We start from the raw sequence: 18435 nt of genomic DNA on the forward strand, positions 1-18435 counted from the left end.
GGCAGGGAATGGAACATGGCTATAAAGGAATGCCAAGTGTGGTGCGTGCTTATGCAGTCACTCAGTCATATCCGACTCTTTATGACCCCTTGGACTGTAGCCCACCAGGCTCCTCTGTCCATGGAATTTTCCAGGTAAGAATACTGGAGTGGGTTACCATTTCCTCCTCCAGGGGATTGTCCTAACCCAGGGAAGGAACATGAGTCTCTTGCTTTGTCAGGCATATTCTTACCACTGCACCACCTGGAAAGCCCAAAGAAATACCAAGGATCACTGACAAATGCCAGAAGTTAGAAGAGACAGACCTGGGTTTGATCCCTGGATTGGGAAGATCTCCTGGAGGAAAGCACGGCAACCCACTCCAGTATTCTTGCCTAGAGAATCCCCATGGACAGAGGAGCCTGGCCGGCTATAGTCCATGGGGTCACAAAGAGCTGGACGTGACTCAGCACAGCACAGCACAGAAGAGAGAAGGAAGGATGCTCCTCTTCAGGCTGCAGAGGGAGCAGGACCCTGCCAACACCTTGATTTGAAACTTTCAGTCTCCAGAACTGTGAGGCAATAAGAGCCTGCTGTTTGAAGCCGCCCCATTTGTAATGGCAGCCCCAGCAAGTGAACACAGTCTCCTTGACCAGCCTCACCCCAATCACAAGGTGCAGGCAGTCACCGCCTCCACCCCTGCCTGACTCCAGTCCCGCGGGTGACTCAACTCTGCAGCACGTCTTTGTTGCTGCCTCATTCCCTGGTCTGGCCTCTTATGGAACCTGGAGTTCATGACCTCAGGGGCCTCCTGACCATTCAGAGACAGATAAACATGGTGTAGACCTACCCGCGCACCTTCAAGATTAAACCAAGGGCCCATCAGTTGTGAAGAGAATCAGAAGAGAAGTCAAAGAAAACTTCGAGTTTGATCCTAGATCATTTCCCTGGAGCTAGAGAAAATGGACTTTGGGACCAGAGGCCTGGTTCAGCCAGGGTATCACATGCTTGCAGACTCCCTGTGCTCTGAGTTTCTGTTATGATGGAATCTGCTTTTCCTCCAAGGATGTCTGCAGCTTGTCATGATTGTCCCTGAATTTCTGCGCCGGCAGAAGGACGAATGAAAAGGGAATAGAATCAAGATTATAACAGGGCTCTCCTTAACCTTCTCCAGGTCCAAGAAAACTGTAAACATGAAAGGGGTTCTTGGAGCCAAGATGATCACTGTGATTATTCCAGAATGCCTGTGGTCTGTCTGATCTCACTTTACTCTCTGACACCCTTACTCTTGGTGTAAATAACAGTACAGTGTCCTGGAAATAATAAGTCATTAAAACTATTATTTATCAAGTGCCATACACCGATGGACATGAACTTGAGCAAGCTCCAGGAGCTGGTGATGGACAGGGAGGCCTGACGTGCTGCAGTCCATGGAGTTGCAAAGAGTCAGACATGACTGAGCGACTGAACTGATACACCGTGCATACATCTATTATTCCATCCTCATAATAACTCTGTAAGGCACACACAATCCCTGTTTTACAGATTAGGCTCAGAGAGACGACAGAATTTGCTCAAGTCATAAAGCCAAGCGTGGCTGAGCCAGAAGCCAAGGCCAGACAGGGTGTGTTCCCACAAGACAACACCACCTCTTTACAAACACACTTTCAGCCAAGCTTGAGCAACAGAGTTCTCAGGCAGCCACTTTGTCCTTAAGTTAGAACACCTACCCGGCCACTTAGCCCTGTTATTTAAGAAAAATTAATTTTTATTGGTGTGTAGTTGCTTTACAAAGTTATATTAGTTCTACTGTTCAGCAAAGTGAATCAGTTATACATCGTATAAATGAAAGTGAAAGCGAGTCGCTCAGTCATGTCTGACTCTGGGATCCCGTGGACTCTAGCCTGCTGGGCTCCTCTGTCCATGAAATTCTCTAGGCAAGAATACTGAAGTGGGTTGCTATTTTCTTCTCCAGGGGATCTTCCCAATCCAGGGATCGAACCTGGGTCTCCTGCATTGCAGGCAGGTAGGTTCTTTACCGTCTGAGCCACCAGGGAAGTCCTATGTGTATATATATCCCCTCTTCTTTTGGTTTTCCTTCCCATTTAGGTCACCACAGAGTACTGAGTTTTCTGTGCTATGCGGCAGGTTCTCATTTGTTATCTGTTTTATACATAGTAGTGTATATATGTCAATCGCAGCCTCCCAGTTCATCTTCCTTCAGAGCTCTCATAACCATTCTCAGTAGTCTCTGCACTTCTTAAAAAAGAAATGTGTACATAGAAGAAAATTAAGTAAATAAAATAAAACTCTCCCAGGTCAAGCAGGTAGAGCAAAACATCTCCTGATTTCTTCATGGTTTTGCGATAGTTGCACTTCATTAAAACCCAATTTGCATTCTATTTTGCAAGCCTTTGTTACACCCGTGTTACCCTGTTTTCCACCTCTCCACACCCATTGCCCAAAGCCTTTCTGTAGATCAATACAAAGGCCTGAATTTAGAAAAGCAGAAAAGTGGAAAATATCCAAGTCCCACAAGATACCTAGGTGCTCTTCCCTTTTTAAAATGCCTGGCAGCTTCTGGTTAAGCAGAAAGTTTTCTCCCTTGTAAATTTCTGAAAGGTATTTGATCAACATTTTAGGCTTCTGCATATGTATTCCTAACTCATGAGCCTGTTTAGCAATTAAGCATAATTGTGAATTTTGGTTTTAGATGAGATAGAGAAGGTCAAAGCAAGGGGATTAGACTAGCAGAGTTTTCATTTTACAAGTGAGTAAAAGACTTCTCATATGAAGTTTACTTGAAGAGATGGCACTGACGGATGGCTCTCTCTGTCACCCTGTAGGCTGTAATGCACAAACATGACCCTTTATTGTTGTGTAAAATTTAGGCTAGTCATGAAATAGAGCAGTGGTCAGGAAACCTTTTCTGTAAAGGGTCAGAGAAGTATTTCTTTAAGCTTTGCAACTATTCACCTCTGCCATTTGAATGTGAGGGTAGGCATAAACAACCCACAAATGAGTGAATGGCTGTGTGCCAATAAAACTTTATTTACAAAAGTAGTCAGTGGATTGAGTTTGGCCTGTAGGCTATAGTTTTTTGACCACTGATACATTGCAACCAGAGGAAGAAGTTATTTAAACATTGGAATGGTTGACTGAGGTGTTCCATTGCAGGTTTTTAAACACAGAATGGGCAGTCACTTGTTTGTGTTGACCTGCATACGGTTATTCCTCTACTTGGTACCACTGTTCAAACTTTGCTTTAGAGGGTATTGCATACCACACACACTGTGTAGTTCCGACAGGACACATTGGTGCCTGCACATGCAGAATCTTATACTCAGTGTTGTCATGGGGCTACCAATTACCGTAACCTCTTTCCCCATATACACCACTCAAGCACCATTCAGGCAAGTTAAGAAATGTTTCTCTACACATCTTGCCCTATGTTCTATGAACAAAAGATGGTGTCTGTGGGGAGTGAGGAACACATGTAAAGGATCCAACAGTGACAGAGTGTGGGAAGATCTGAGTCTTGCAAGCACTTGGGTAGGAGAAAATGCAAATTATTTAATACACCAAATCTTTTCTCCCAGATATATCTTGTCATTTCAGAAAAGAAGTACTTGAAAAAAACACAGTGATGGTGGTATACCAGATGGACACAGGAGCTAGCTGTAAGACTATTGATAAAACAATTTGGGCAACAAAATGAATAATGTAGTATTGGAATATAACCCAAAGTTGAAAATACATGCCTGTGAGTTTATACTGATATACATAAAAGCTTTAATGAGTACATAAATGGGGCCAATAGGCAAGTCTCCCATACAGAAGTATTCCAAATGATTTATTCAGATAATTTACCTCAGGGAGGTGCAGTATTAGTCCCCCTTCCTTAAGTGTGGTTTGTGCATAGTGACTTCTTCCCACAGAATATCTTATGGGAGGCAGAGGAAAAAAAAAAACAAAACTGTACAATGGAAAAGGCTGATATAACCTTGGCCATGTGTTCAAGGTTAACATCAAGAGTGATCAGTTACGTTGGTAGCATGTACCCTTGATATGGGGGCTTCCCTGGTGGCTCAGCAGTAAAGAATCCACCTGCAATGCAGGAGACCTGGCTTTGATCCCTGGATGGGGAAGATCCCCTGGAGAAGGGCATGGTAACCCACTCTAGTACTCCTGTCTGGAGAATTCCATGGAAAGAGCCTGGCAGCCTACAGTCCTTAGGGTCACAAAGAGTCAGACATGACTGAAGCAACTGAGCACGAGCATGCACGCACCCTTGATATGACTGACAAGATGAGAATGGTGCTTCCACTCTGTGGTCTTTTCCCAAAAAACTCACAACCCCAGTCTAATCATGTGAAAGATACCAGATAAACTCTAGTCAAGGACCTCCTGTAAAAATCTAGCCAATATTCCCCCAAACTGTTAAGATCATCAAACGCAAGGAAAGCCTGAGAAATGAACAGTCTAGAGGAGCCCGAGGAAACATGACAACTATGCTTAATGTAGTATCATAGGTGGGATCCTGGGAGGATAAAGGACATTAAGTGAAAAGAAAGGAAATCAGAATATAATGCGAACTTTGGTTAACAATAATATACCAATATTGGCTTAGTTGTAGCAAATTAAACATACTAACATAAGATGTTAGCAGTAGAGGAAAATAGGTGTGTGGAATATAGGAACTCTTTTGCTCTATCTTTGCAAATTTTCTATAAATAAAAAAACTATTATAAAATAAAAATTTTATTAAAAAAATAGGCAACAGATTTGAACAGATACTTCACCAAAGAATATACACAAATTGCTAATAAGCACATAAAATGATGTTCAACATCACTAGTCATCAGAAAATGCTAATTAAAACCACAATGGGATACCACTATACATTTACTAGAAAGGCTAAAATTATAAAGACTGACAAAAAGAAGCACTGACAATGATGTAGAGAAATTGGAATTTTTATGCACTTCTAATAAGAATGCTGGAGAAGACTCTTGAGAGTCCCTTGGACTGCAAGGAGATCCAACCAGTCCATTCTAAAGGAGATCAATCCTGGGTGTTCATTGGAAGGACTCATGCTGAAGCTGAAACTCCAATACTTTGGCCACCTCATGCGACGAGTTGACTCACTGGAAAAGACTCTGATGCTGGGAGGGATTGGGGGCAGGAGGAGAAGGGGACGACAGAGAATGAGATGGCTGGATGGCATCACCGACCCAATGGACATGAGTTTGAGTGAACTCCGGGAGTTGGTGATGGACAGGGAGGCCTGGCGTGCTGTGATTCATGGGGTCGCAAAGAGTCAGACACGACTGAGCGACTGAACTGAACTGAACTGAATAAGAATGAAAACAATGGTACAACTACTTTGGAAAACAGTTGGGCAGTTTTATAAATTTATACATACACTATCCTATGACCAAATCATTCCACTCCTAGGTATTTACCCAAGAGAGATGAGCACATATATCCACACAAAGACTTGTACATGAGTGTTTATTGCAGTTTTATTTGAAATAGCCCCAAACTGGAAACAACCCAAATATCCATCAACAAGTGACTAGAGGAGAAAATTATAATGAAATATTGCCAATGAAAAGAAACAAATTACAACAAAAACATGATGAATCTTAGAAACACTGTGCTTAGCCAAAGAAAGTACATGTTGTATTATAGCACTTGTATGAAATTCTACCAAATCTCAAGGGATAGAAAGCAGATCAGCAGTTTCCTAAGACGAGGGAGCAGCAGTTGACTTTGAAGAGGGAAGAGAGGACTTTTTGGATCCATGAAATATTCTGTATCTTGATTGTGGTTATTGCATGGGTGTTCGCATTTGGTAATACTCATCAAACTGTACGTTTACAATGGAACATTTTATCTTATGTAAATATACCTGAAACTCTTTTTTAAATTGAGAACCCTTGACTGGAGTTCTGAGGATGACTCTGTAAGATCCTTCAGGGATGACAAATTGTCTTCCTGGCTCCATGGCCCTTCCACCATTCTATCCCATCCCTGGGGGCAAGGTAGCTATTTGACATGTGACCCGTAAAGATGGGGGCTCCTACTCAGGAAATCAGGTGATGAGATGATCAATGCTAGTAGAACTCAGACAGATCTTGGAAGAGAGAGGAGGAAGAAGACACACCTTTCCCAGTTCTCTATGAGGAGGACATGGAAGAAGATCCCACAGTCATACGGGAGCAGAGAGATTAATTGACAGGTAGGAAGTGTAGTGCTTCCTGAGTGTGGGCCAAAAGGACACACAGCTGTCCCTACACAGTGAAGGAGAGTTCTGTGAAGAGTCTAGTGTGGAACGCAATATGGTCTCAGGAAAACATGCATCTGGCTCATACTGAAACTCCAGAGCAGCAGGAGCTGTGAAAATTATTTAAGGTGGCCCCAGGTCTGAACCAGGTCTTCTCCCACTACTGTGCTCTCAGGCAGAAAGAAAAAGAGGATTTCTCTCCTTTGCTCTGCTTGGAGTTGGTGAAGATAGAGTAGACAGTGTTGGTTCAGAGAGCGAAAGCTTGAAATTATGAATAGTGACAGCTAATAATATTGTATTTTGAAAAAAAAGTCAACAAGAGAGCCTAGGACTCCAATAACCAGATTGGATTATAAAGATCAGGGGACCAGACTGAGGTTTAACAAAGAATAGGCCAAAAATATGTATATCCTGTATAATGGTACACATATTGGATTGGTAGATTTGAAAATCAAAGTTTTGAGAATATAGCAACAAGCTTCATTTAAAAAAATTTGCATTGGTACACCTCAGTCTGTTATATTTATATGTGAATAGTATTTTTATAATATACTGTGTTGCAATTTGCTATTTTCACTGGGCTACATATCAGAAACATTTGTCCATATCACTATACAGTCTTCCATGACATAATTTTTAATGTATGTAGTTTTCCATCATTTAAATATACATATTTTCTTAACTGGTAGCTCATTGTTGGACATTAAGGCTCTTCCAGGCTTTCAGTACTATAAAAAAATTGATAAAGCAAATTAGACGTACATCTTTTCACACATCTCTAATTCTTTTCATAAGATAAATTCACAGTTAAGAGATGGCTGAGATATAGAGTATTCAAATTTTAAGTTTTTTAATGCTCTTCAGAAGGTTTGTCCCAAAGTATGTTTCCCACTAGAAATGAACAATTTTTAAAGGTTAATTTTCTGTTCAACTAAACCTCTATTCAGGCTCAGCAATTATCTGAACTGGCTAAAAGGATGGCCTTAAACCCACCTCCCTTTCAGTATTATGTCATAGTTAGGGTGAATTTGAGCTTCCCTAACGGTCATGTATGAATGTGAGAGTTGGACTGTGAAGAAAGTTGAGTGCTGAAGAATTGATGCTTTTGAACTGTGGTGCTGGAGAAGACTCTTGAGAGTCCCTTGTTCTGCAAGGAGATCCAACCAGTCCATCCTAAAGGAGATCAATCCTGGGTGTTCATTGGAAGGACTGATGCTGAAGCTGAAACTCCAATACTTTGTCCACCTCATGCGAAGAGTTGACTCACTGGAAAAGACCCTGATGCTGGGGGGGATTTGGGGCAGGAGGTGAAGGCAACCACAGAGAATGAGATGGCTGGATGGCATCACCAACTCTATGGATATGAGTTTGAGTGAACTCCAGGAGTTGGTGATGGACAGGGAGGCCTGGCGTGCTGTGATTCATGGGGTCGCAAAGAGTCAGACACGACTGAGCGACTGAACTGAACTGAATCTTGCTAATTTAAGATGTGTGTTGTGGGAGTGGGTCTGGTTTACCTTGATAAAACTGGCGAGGTGGGGCACTCTCCATCTGCCTTCTGATATCTATGTCAGAAGGTTTCTCTGTCCTTTTTTACTTTAATAAAGCTCTGCTACACAAAAGCTCTCGAGTGTTCAAGCCTGGTCCCTTGTTCTGAAGCTAAATCCTCTTTTTCAGTGATCATGAATCCAACATCATTCACCGTAAACTATCAGCGGCTCAGATGGTAAAGAATCTGCCTGCAATGCAGGAGATGCAGATTCGATCCCTGGATTGGGAAGATTCCCTGGAGAAGGGAATGGCAACCCACTCCAGTATTCTTGCCCATAGAATTCAATGAACAGAGGCAGATTATAGTCCATGATGTCCTCAGTTTAGTTCAGCTCAGTTCAGTCACTCAGTTGTATCCAACTCTTTGTGACCCCATGAATCACAGCACGCCAGGCCTCCCTGTTCATCACCAACTCCCGGAGTTCACTCAAACTCCTGCCCATCAAGTTGGTGAGGCCATCCAGCCATCTCATTCTCTGTCGTCCCCTTCTCCTCCTGCCCCCAATCCCTCCCAGCATCAGAGTCTTTTCCAGTGAGTCAACTCGTCTCAAGAGGTGGCCAAAGTATTAGAGTTTCAGCTTTAGCATCAGTCCTTCCAATGAACACCCAGGATTGATCTCCTTTAGAATGGACTGGTTGGATCTCCTTGCAGTCCAAGTGACTCTCAAGAGTGTTAGTGCTGGTAAAATTAGCAGTACTAGCAATGTTAGAGTTTATCCTCCTTTTAATTTCAAAAATGGCTGTGTCCATGTGGTGATAATATTAATGATGGAATGAACCTTTACTGAGAGATAGGCAGCATTTGCACTGCTTCACCAGTATTAGCTGTCCTATGAGGTAAGTACTATTATTGCCTTCATTGTAAAGAGGAAACCACATAATAAAAAAGCAAGATCCTGGATTGATGCTGTTTCTCTGTATGAATGCATGCATGCTAAGTTGCTCCAGTCATGTCCAACTCTTTGAGACTTCATAGACTGTGGCCTGCCAGTTGCTCTGTCCATGGGATTCTCCAGGCAAGAATACTGGAGTGGGTTGCCATGCCTTCCTCCAGGGGATCTTCCCAACGCAGGGATCAAACCAATGTCTCCTGTGTCTCCTGCATTGCAGGTGGATTCTTTACTGCTGAAGCACCAGGGAAGCCCCCCTGTATGAATATGTACCATCATAAGCCGGATGGTTTCAGTATTTCTGCACATTGTATTTATTTTCTTTTGTATCAGATTGGAGTTAATTTTCTCTCTTACAGATTGAACATTACCTCATGGACAAACCTCTGCTCTAAATAGGAGACACTATGCTTGATGAGGCCTGCCTCTGTGGCAAGATCCTACAGACTCTGTCCCTGCCTTCATCTTAAAAATGGCAATATATTAGTGCTCTAATTCCCAAGTGCAGTGTTGGGACAGGCTGCCCAGTCAGTCGTGGAGTTTGCCACAGGCAATTTGTTATAAGTAATAAAGTTATGAAGTTTGCAAATAGAGTGCTTTTCATGAAAATTGCAGTGGCTGTAACATGACCTTTGTGGTAAGGTCACTCTCATTCCCACACATTCCCACATGCTTTCGGTGTGGTGACAGAGCGGGTGAGGAGGAGGAAGCAAATATCCTGCTGCCCATTTTACCTCTATTCTCCTGGAGAAAGTGGCATATGCCTATGTGATTTCTGCAGAAAAAGCACTGGGAACCACAGCTCCAAACTAAAAGAATAAAAGGCAGAGAGGGGAGAGTTAAAATGACTGAAAAGTAGAAAAGACTTCTTTAAAAATAAATTTTATTTTACGCTGGAGTATAGCCGATTATGTGTGTGTGTGTGTTTGTGTGCTCAGTCGAGTCCGACTCATGAACTGTAGCCCACCAGGTTCCTCTGTCCATGGGATTTCCCAGGCAAGAATACTGGAGTGTGTTGCCATCTCATTCTCCAGGGACCTTCTCGCCCCAGGGATTGAATCTGCCAATTAACAATGTTGTGACAACTTCAAGTGGAAAGCAAATGGACTCAGTTATACATATATTTGTATGGAAAAGGTGTTTTTGCCTGGACACAATAATAAAATAGGAAAGAATTTTAAAGCATTTTCATTCTCAATCTTCTTGCTTAATTAGTATCAAGAAGTCAAATTCAATTCCCTAACAACAACAGAAAAAGGGACAAGATACAGGTGCATAGCAGGCAGAGAAGGTTCAAGCACTGTTCTTGTGCTTGAACACATTAAAGTCTATCAAGATGGCCATGAAAATTATGGGACTTCCCAAAAACTTTGTTGTGAAAAAATATTTTCTCATCAATGAGCAGGTTGCCAAGACTAGAAAAGCAGCATGAAAATCAGAGGAAAGAAGCTTCTATTTGTTTGTTCAGTTGTTCTTAATAATTCATTTGTTTATAATATCCAGAAGGAGACTGCCATTGCTCACCCATTGACTGTCTGGGAAAGGTCTGCTCCCACAGAGCAGTGAGTCCTTTTCCTTCATTAATTTGTGCAGCTTAGGTTATCAATGCTTTGGCTTGCTGGTAAGCAGTTAGGGTCACTCTCTGTTAATGAGGTCAAGGACATGTACTATAATTCTAATTAAGATAGTTAACTTGTATTGCATAGTTACAAACTGGATGCCTAATCCCAGGTAGACTAATCCTTCTTTTTAATGGGTATGTTCAGGGCCAGCACAACCCCAGCCTCTACTGGAGAAAGAATTCAAAGCAATGTCATTTCAGTGTACATCTTGTATGAATCACAAATCACTATTTTCTGATGTTCCAAGGTGCTTGGTTATGTCCGACTTCTTGTGACCCAATGGACTGTAGCCTGCCAGGCTCCTCTGTCCATGGGATTTCCCAGGGAAGAATAGTACAGTGGGTTGCCATTTCCTCCTCCAGGTGATCTTCCCAACCCAGAGATCGAACCCACATCTCCTGTGTCTCTTACATAGAAGGCAGATTCTTTACCTGCTGAGCCATTGGGGAAGACCCTATGCTCTGATAGTAAAGAATAAACACTTTCCTATTGAAGGGCAGAATTTTCAGCTCCAAAGCTCTTCCTGTTGCTCATATTATCTCCCTGCTCTGACAGGTACTTTTTCCCTCAAATCACTTTTGCTGGAGATTAATACCAAAGAAGCATCCTCCCATTATGCAACAATCCTCTGATTTTGAGGTTTTAAATAATCTATTTATCTATATGTGGGATAAATTATCTTTAATGCTTTTGTTTTTTCTCTTAGTAAAAGTCACATATATGCATTTTAAAAATAATAAAATCCAGAAAAGTACAAATTAAAAAATTAAGCCTCCTTTAGTCAATGTGGAAAAGATTTTAAAAAAGAAACTAAGGCTGAATGATGAAGCATCCTTTAGCATTTAGATGATTTGATTAAATGATGAACAGTCTTCTGATTAAATTCTGTGCTATAGGAATGCTTCATAAGTCTCTCCTCATGCCATTGTTTTAACCTAGTTGTTTAGTTAAAGCATCATTATGGCTGTTTTCTGTTTCATAAATGTGCATCTCTGCTGCGAAATACCCTCAGTTGCTTTCCTTTAAATCATACTTTAGAATGTATCTTTCTTTAAAAAACTACTGTCATTAAATATTACTGTCCTTGTAACAGCAGAGACTGATAATTCTGGAGATTAAATATTTCAGAAGAAACTTGTATAAATAAGGATAATAACATTTACCAATTGAAATAATTATGCTATCCTCCTTAAAGGTATATAGGGCTATATATTAATTAGATCTCAATGAAAGTGGAAAAAATTTATATGCACACACAAACATTTACCACTTGAACAGATTGAAAGAAACTGGTGCATTTTAGCAAACAGGACTGTTTATGCCTAACACCTAAGATCCATAGTTATTAAATATCACCACTAATCATAGTTGAGAAAAACTTTATTTCAAAATTATGTGATAGATAAATGGATTTAAACCACTTTCACCTTTCCTGCTTCACCTTGAAAGCAGCAAATTTTGATCATGTTTCTACTCTTAAACAAGTCAAATTGGTCAGACAATTGATCACATCTCAGGTATTCACATAACTTAGGAAAAAGAAAGCGACATTTCCATGATTCTAAAGCAGAATAGGATAGGAAAGCATAGGAAAATGATTTCCAGTTTCAGTCCTGTTCTAAAATTTCCAAAGGAAAAAAGGCAGGGAAGTAGAGTGGGAATTAAGGAGAGGAGCAGCTTGTGTTTAACTCAGAAGAGCACCGCAGGCAAAGATTCTGGTGCATAGCAGGTGACCAACTCTTCCTTCATAATTGGGAGCCTCCCACAAGGGCAAGAGTGCATCCTACAATCTCTGAGGAAAGGAAATAATCCATCCTCTCTTCTGACTCAGGAAAGAATGATCTGTTGCCAGGAGCTGGGTACCTCAAGCAGCCTGGTCAAGTGCCAAGAAATGGAAAGGGAAGTTGGGGTTCTTGTCTGGAGGAACTGCAGGATGCTGGGCAGATTTCAGAGGCTTGCATTTCTCACAGAGTTTGGATCAAAGTGTATGACCAGTATTTTAGCAGCCCAGCAACCTCCCTTGATGAACTAGAAGATTTGTGTGCCCAGAGAAAAAACCTTAACCTCTGAGAGGCAGAGTGGCATAGGAAAGAACCAGAAGCCCTGTTTGTTTGTTTGTTCTCTTTCCCTGTTCATTTATAGATTTGCTGCAGGATCTTGGACAAGATCATTCATCTCTGCGGGTATTTGTTTCCTACTGGGGGTAATGTGACCCTTTCCAACTCTGACACTGCTGATTCTTCTCCCATGCGGGGCTGTAAACCCCAGTGCCATTGCCTGGTCTTGAGAATCCTGTAAGTCAAGAATTGTTGGTGGTTGTTTTCTTCAAGTTCCTTTGAAGCTCACAGATTCCAAGTTTCATAATAGAAGCAAATACATATACCACCACCTCATTGCATTCTTATACCATCTTACTCACAACAGTTTTAAAGCTTACCTGTCAACTGTGGGGGCCACAACAAGGTCATTTCCATAAAGAAATAACTTCACTCAAAGCTTCCCTTTGAAGTCTTCTTTCTGTCTGGTGGTCAGCAGCCTTTGTTCTTCAAATAAGAAAGGCCCAAACCAATTGTTGCCCCGGTTTGCTCCACTTTGCATGTCCACTGGATTTATAAATGATGCCTCATTCAATCCAGTGCCTCAAGCCAGAAACTGGGAGAGATCTATGACCTCTCTCTCTCCCTCAACTCTCCCATCCATCACCGAACCCCCAACCAGTTCATCCACTTCCCTCCTCTTCCATCATGCCAGACCTTGTAAAAGCTCCATCATCTCCCATTTGAGCTACTGCAGAGTTCCTAATGATCTCCCCACGCCCACTCCCTTATCCTATCTGCTTTCCATTCTCCCATCGCAAAGTAATCATTTTAAAGTAAATCACTTCATTCTCACCCTAAAACTCTTCAAGGGGTCTTCCCATTGCACTTAAGATGGTGTTCAAAATCCTCACTCTGGAGACCTTATGTGAGCTCTCACAGTCCCTCCCCTCTTGATCACTCTGTTCCCAACAGCATATCCTCCTTAAAGCCTCCCTATGTCTGTCCACAATACACTCATACCTGCCATTGGTCGGCTAATTCCTACTCATGTTGTAGCTGGAATGTCATTTCCCCTGACAGGCCTGCCTCACCTCCCTTTCCCCAAATAACTCATGTTCTTTTTACAGTCATCACCGATTATAATTATGAATTTCCTTGTTCACCTATTTATAAACCTCTCCCTCAAGAATTTCCAGGAAATGATGGACCATGTCTGTCGTCTTCATCACAATATACCAGTGCTCACCACAAAGACCAGTCCGCCATGAGCAAATATTTGTTGAATGACCAAATGAACATCCCTTCTTTTTGTCACTTTATTTCCATCTTATAAGCTTTGTCATGAGTGATACTGAAGATGATAACCTCTGTACATTTATCACTTTCTCAAGAGCCCTGCCTATGATGAATCTTTTGGTTTTGGCCTTGGCCTACTGTATACTTTCATGCATTGGAGAAGGAAATGGCAACCCACTCCAGTGTTCTTGCCTGGAGAATCCCAGGGACTGAGGAGCCTAGTGGGCTGCCATCTATGGGGTTGCACAGAGTCAGACACGACTGAAGTGACTTAGTAGCAACAGCAGCAGGCCTTATCTGAAGGTCGCCACCCTCTCATTACATGTATCCTCCTTTGCTTAGCAATGCAGAAACTTTATGAGTTTTCCAAGGGTAGGCACGCTTTCAAGACCTATAACATGGGGATCAAGAGCTCAAGCTCTAGTGTCACTCAGTACTGAGCCTTGAACCTTGTCTCTGCCCCTTCCTAGCTAATCTGACTTTTGGGAAGTAACTTAGCCTCAATCTCGTCAATCCTAAAATGGGGATAATGATAAAACTTAACTGGCAGGTTGTCTTTAGAATTTAAGGAGGTAGCAAAGGTAAAATGGCTGGTACAGTGCCAGACACATAACAAGTGTCTCATAAATACAAGTGGTTTGCCATCTACCTCGCCTGGGATTAAAGTATGTGCTGCTGCAGCTGCTGACCAACACTCCATGAAAGGAGTTCAGGTTGGAGAGTGGAAATGAGGCACTCTATGCTCCGGGAAACTAGCAGGATTGGTCTTCGGATAGTTAGATATTCTCAGGAGCTGATTTTATGAGCCCAATTCTTATGTCTTCTCATATCTAGAAAAACTCTAAAATTCTTCATGGTGCCGACTGTTTCTTGTGATTATCTGAAGTTTCATGAGGTCAGCAGAAACTTTTCTACAAAAAAAATATGTGCTTGATTGCAAGTACTCCCATTACCAAAATCACACATATACTGTCCTTCCCTCCTCCCTCTTTGGAACAGTTTCTCAGCACTATCTGAGGTGCTGGGCTGCAGTCCTCATATTGCCCAAAATAAAACTTAACTCTCATCTTGTGCATTTAAGTCAACAAATATTAGCTCCTATTGTTATATTTCACTCAACCTCAGGAGAATAGTTCAAATACCAAGTTCCAGGACTGGGGAATTTCTGAGGAGGCTTTTTTGTTTGTCTTCTATCTCCCTTCCCATCACATTATACTCTACCTACCATATACTTTCATGCATTGGAGAAGGAAATGGCAACCCACTCCAGTGTTCTTGCCTGGAGAATCCCAGGGACTGAGGAGCCTAGTGGGCTGCCATCTATGGGGTTGCACAGAGTCAGACACGACTGAAGTGACTTAGTAGCAACAGCAGCAGGCCTTATCTGAAGGTCGCCACCCTCTCATTACATGTATCCTCCTTTGCTTAGCAATGCAGAAACTTTATGAGTTTTCCAAGGGTAGGCACGCTTTCAAGACCTATAACATGGGGATCAAGAGCTCAAGCTCTAGTGTCACTCAGTACTGAGCCTTGAACCTTGTCTCTGCCCCTTCCTAGCTAATCTGACTTTTGGGAAGTAACTTAGCCTCAATCTCGTCAATCCTAAAATGGGGATAATGATAAAACTTAACTGGCAGGTTGTCTTTAGAATTTAAGGAGGTAGCAAAGGTAAAATGGCTGGTACAGTGCCAGACACATAACAAGTGTCTCATAAATACAAGTGGTTTGCCATCTACCTCGCCTGGGATTAAAGTATGTGCTGCTGCAGCTGCTGACCAACACTCCATGAAAGGAGTTCAGGTTGGAGAGTGGAAATGAGGCACTCTATGCTCCGGGAAACTAGCAGGATTGGTCTTCGGATAGTTAGATATTCTCAGGAGCTGATTTTATGAGCCCAATTCTTATGTCTTCTCATATCTAGAAAAACTCTAAAATTCTTCATGGTGCCGACTGTTTCTTGTGATTATCTGAAGTTTCATGAGGTCAGCAGAAACTTTTCTACAAAAAAAATATGTGCTTGATTGCAAGTACTCCCATTACCAAAATCACACATATACTGTCCTTCCCTCCTCCCTCTTTGGAACAGTTTCTCAGCACTATCTGAGGTGCTGGGCTGCAGTCCTCATATTGCCCAAAATAAAACTTAACTCTCATCTTGTGCATTTAAGTCAACAAATATTAGCTCCTATTGTTATATTTCACTCAACCTCAGGAGAATAGTTCAAATACCAAGTTCCAGGACTGGGGAATTTCTGAGGAGGCTTTTTTGTTTGTCTTCTATCTCCCTTCCCATCACATTATACTCTACCTACCATATACTTTCATGCATTGGAGAAGGAAATGGCAACCCACTCCAGTGTTCTTGCCTGGAGAATCCCAGGGACTGAGGAGCCTAGTGGGCTGCCATCTATGGGGTTGCACAGAGTCGGACACGACTGAAGTGACTTAGTAGCAACAGCAGCAGCAACCTATACTTTGTGGTCCCAAAAGGTGGCAACAAAAATGTGATAGATTTTAATTGTCGATCCTGTTCAACTGAAGCTGTAAGCAGATCTGAAATGTACAAGCTAGCAGTATAAAATTCCGGATGACCATTATTTAAACTGGCAAGATGAATCGAGTTTGGTGGTTTAGTCACTCAGTCGTGTCCGACTCTTGCGACCATGGGATTTTCCAGGCAAGAATACTGGAGTGGATTGCCACTTCCTTCTTCAGGGAATTTTCCCGACCCAGGAATCGAACCCAGGTCTCCTGCATTGCAGGCAGATTCTTTACCTACCGAGCTACGAGGGAAGCCCAGAATCAAGTTTAGGAATAACTAATATTTTTAAAGTCAAGTCACTCTTTCCTAGAGAGTGTTGATGCACTGGCATTTGGTGACAGCTCCAAAGAGAACCCTAGTAGGCAGTGAGGAGGTGATAGTAACCTTTTAAACAGAACACACAGTGCCGGGTTACTTGACATTCCACTCCTGCCGCCCTCCGCCTCTCCCCGGCCTCGGCAGCTCGGGTTTTAAATGAGAAGCACACCCGATTGCTCCGTGGAGGTGGCGGAGTGGGAGGAGGTGGAACGCAAGCCTTATTTTCCCGACTGCTTGTCATCCAATTCCCCACTTCCCTCTGACTTTCATGAGTGATGAGGTCATCGCGGCGCAGGAAAATCAAACTCCTATTTTTCAAACCCAATAAAGGCCGGCATTGTGTCCTGCGTAAGCAGAGGCCAGACGGGTAGGGCGGCAGGAACACGAGCGGCCCGCCCCCTGGCGGTCGCCCGAGACACTCGCGCCCCGCGCTCCACCGAACAGCGACAGGGAGGCGGAGAGGCTGCGAGCTGAAACGTAAGTTAAAATTAGATCAGTAGTCAGCTCGGCTGTCTCAATCAATGCATCGCAGGGAGAGCGTACAACCATCTATTTATAAGCTAAACCCAGTATTATCTTCCTCTTTTAGGACGCAGAGATCCATTACAGACGCGGCAGGGGAGAGGATGCTGCAAGGAGATGATGCACGCCACGGTTCAACCTCGCTGACTGGTCCAGGCTTCATCCGGCCTCAGATCCGCGTGGGGTGGGCAGTGGGAGGATACACTCCTGCAGTTGGTGGCAGCACTGAGCTCTACAGAACTCATGCCCCTGGCGGACCCCCCAAGGACTCACTCCCGCCCACTCCCCCCCCCCCCCCCGCCCACTCCTTAACCTCTGTGGAATCCTACGTCTATTTAAATCGACAGGACCTGAAAGGCAGAACCATCATGGGGCAGGGGGGTGGGGGAGAGTGGTGGTGGTGGGGTTCTTGTAGATGCAGAGAGGCACTGGCCGCTTCTAACCACCCAGAGCTCGACTGCCTGTGGACTAAGGTTTCTAACCCAGCTTCCCTAAGGGACTGGGTTACTCAGGCCTCACTCAGACAGTTGCTGTAAACAGCTGCAAACTTCCTTCTCCCGAATTTGCAGCAATCTGTGTGATTGCATGTATAATATTTAAGGCCTTGGTGAAATGTCCAGGTGCTCCATCCAGTCCCTGACATACTGGGATACTGGACATTCCCATTTTCCCCAATCGGTGGAAGTCATCTCCAATATATAAAGAAATGCTCACACCTAGCTCTTGTGTTTAAGTTGTCAAACTATTTTCAGTTTTTGACAGATGCTATGCTGCTGCTGCTAAGTCACTTCAGTCGTGTCTGACTCTGTGCGACCCCATAGACGGCAGCCCACCAGGCTTCCCTGTCCCTGGGATTCTCCAGGCAGGAACACTGGAGTGGGTTGCCATTTCCTTCTCCAATGCAAGAAAGTGAAAGTGAAGTCGCTCAGTCGTGTCCGACTCCTAGCGACTCCATGGACTGCAGCCTACCAGGCTCCTCCGTCCATGGGATTTTCCAGGTAAGAGTACTGGAGTGGGTTGCCATTTCCTTCTCCAACAGATGCTATAGACAGAGGCAAAATCTGATACAGCACTGCCTCCTCAGAAGCACAAGATCAAGTCATAGTTCTGGGGGTAAAAATTTAAGCATTCTAGTTTTAGATGTGTGCACAGCATGTTTTATATGATCCATTTATGTATTTTTCTTAATTTTAGTGTTATTATTAACAACTTTCTTGAATAACCATATTTATCATAGAGAAACTTTAAACAGCCAGAGTATTTTAATATTAGCTTCAATATACATTAGACATATTTGTTGTTTGACATTAAAGGATTTTGAAGTAAAGATAGAAGCTGAAGCATTCTTCATTTAGAAACAACCTTTTTCTTCCTCAAATCCTCGTTG

This window comes from Moschus berezovskii, chromosome 1 (genome assembly GCF_049115385.1).
Source record: "Moschus berezovskii isolate FMDL1 chromosome 1, NW_MosBer_1.0, whole genome shotgun sequence".
Taxonomy (NCBI): domain Eukaryota; kingdom Metazoa; phylum Chordata; class Mammalia; order Artiodactyla; family Moschidae; genus Moschus; species Moschus berezovskii.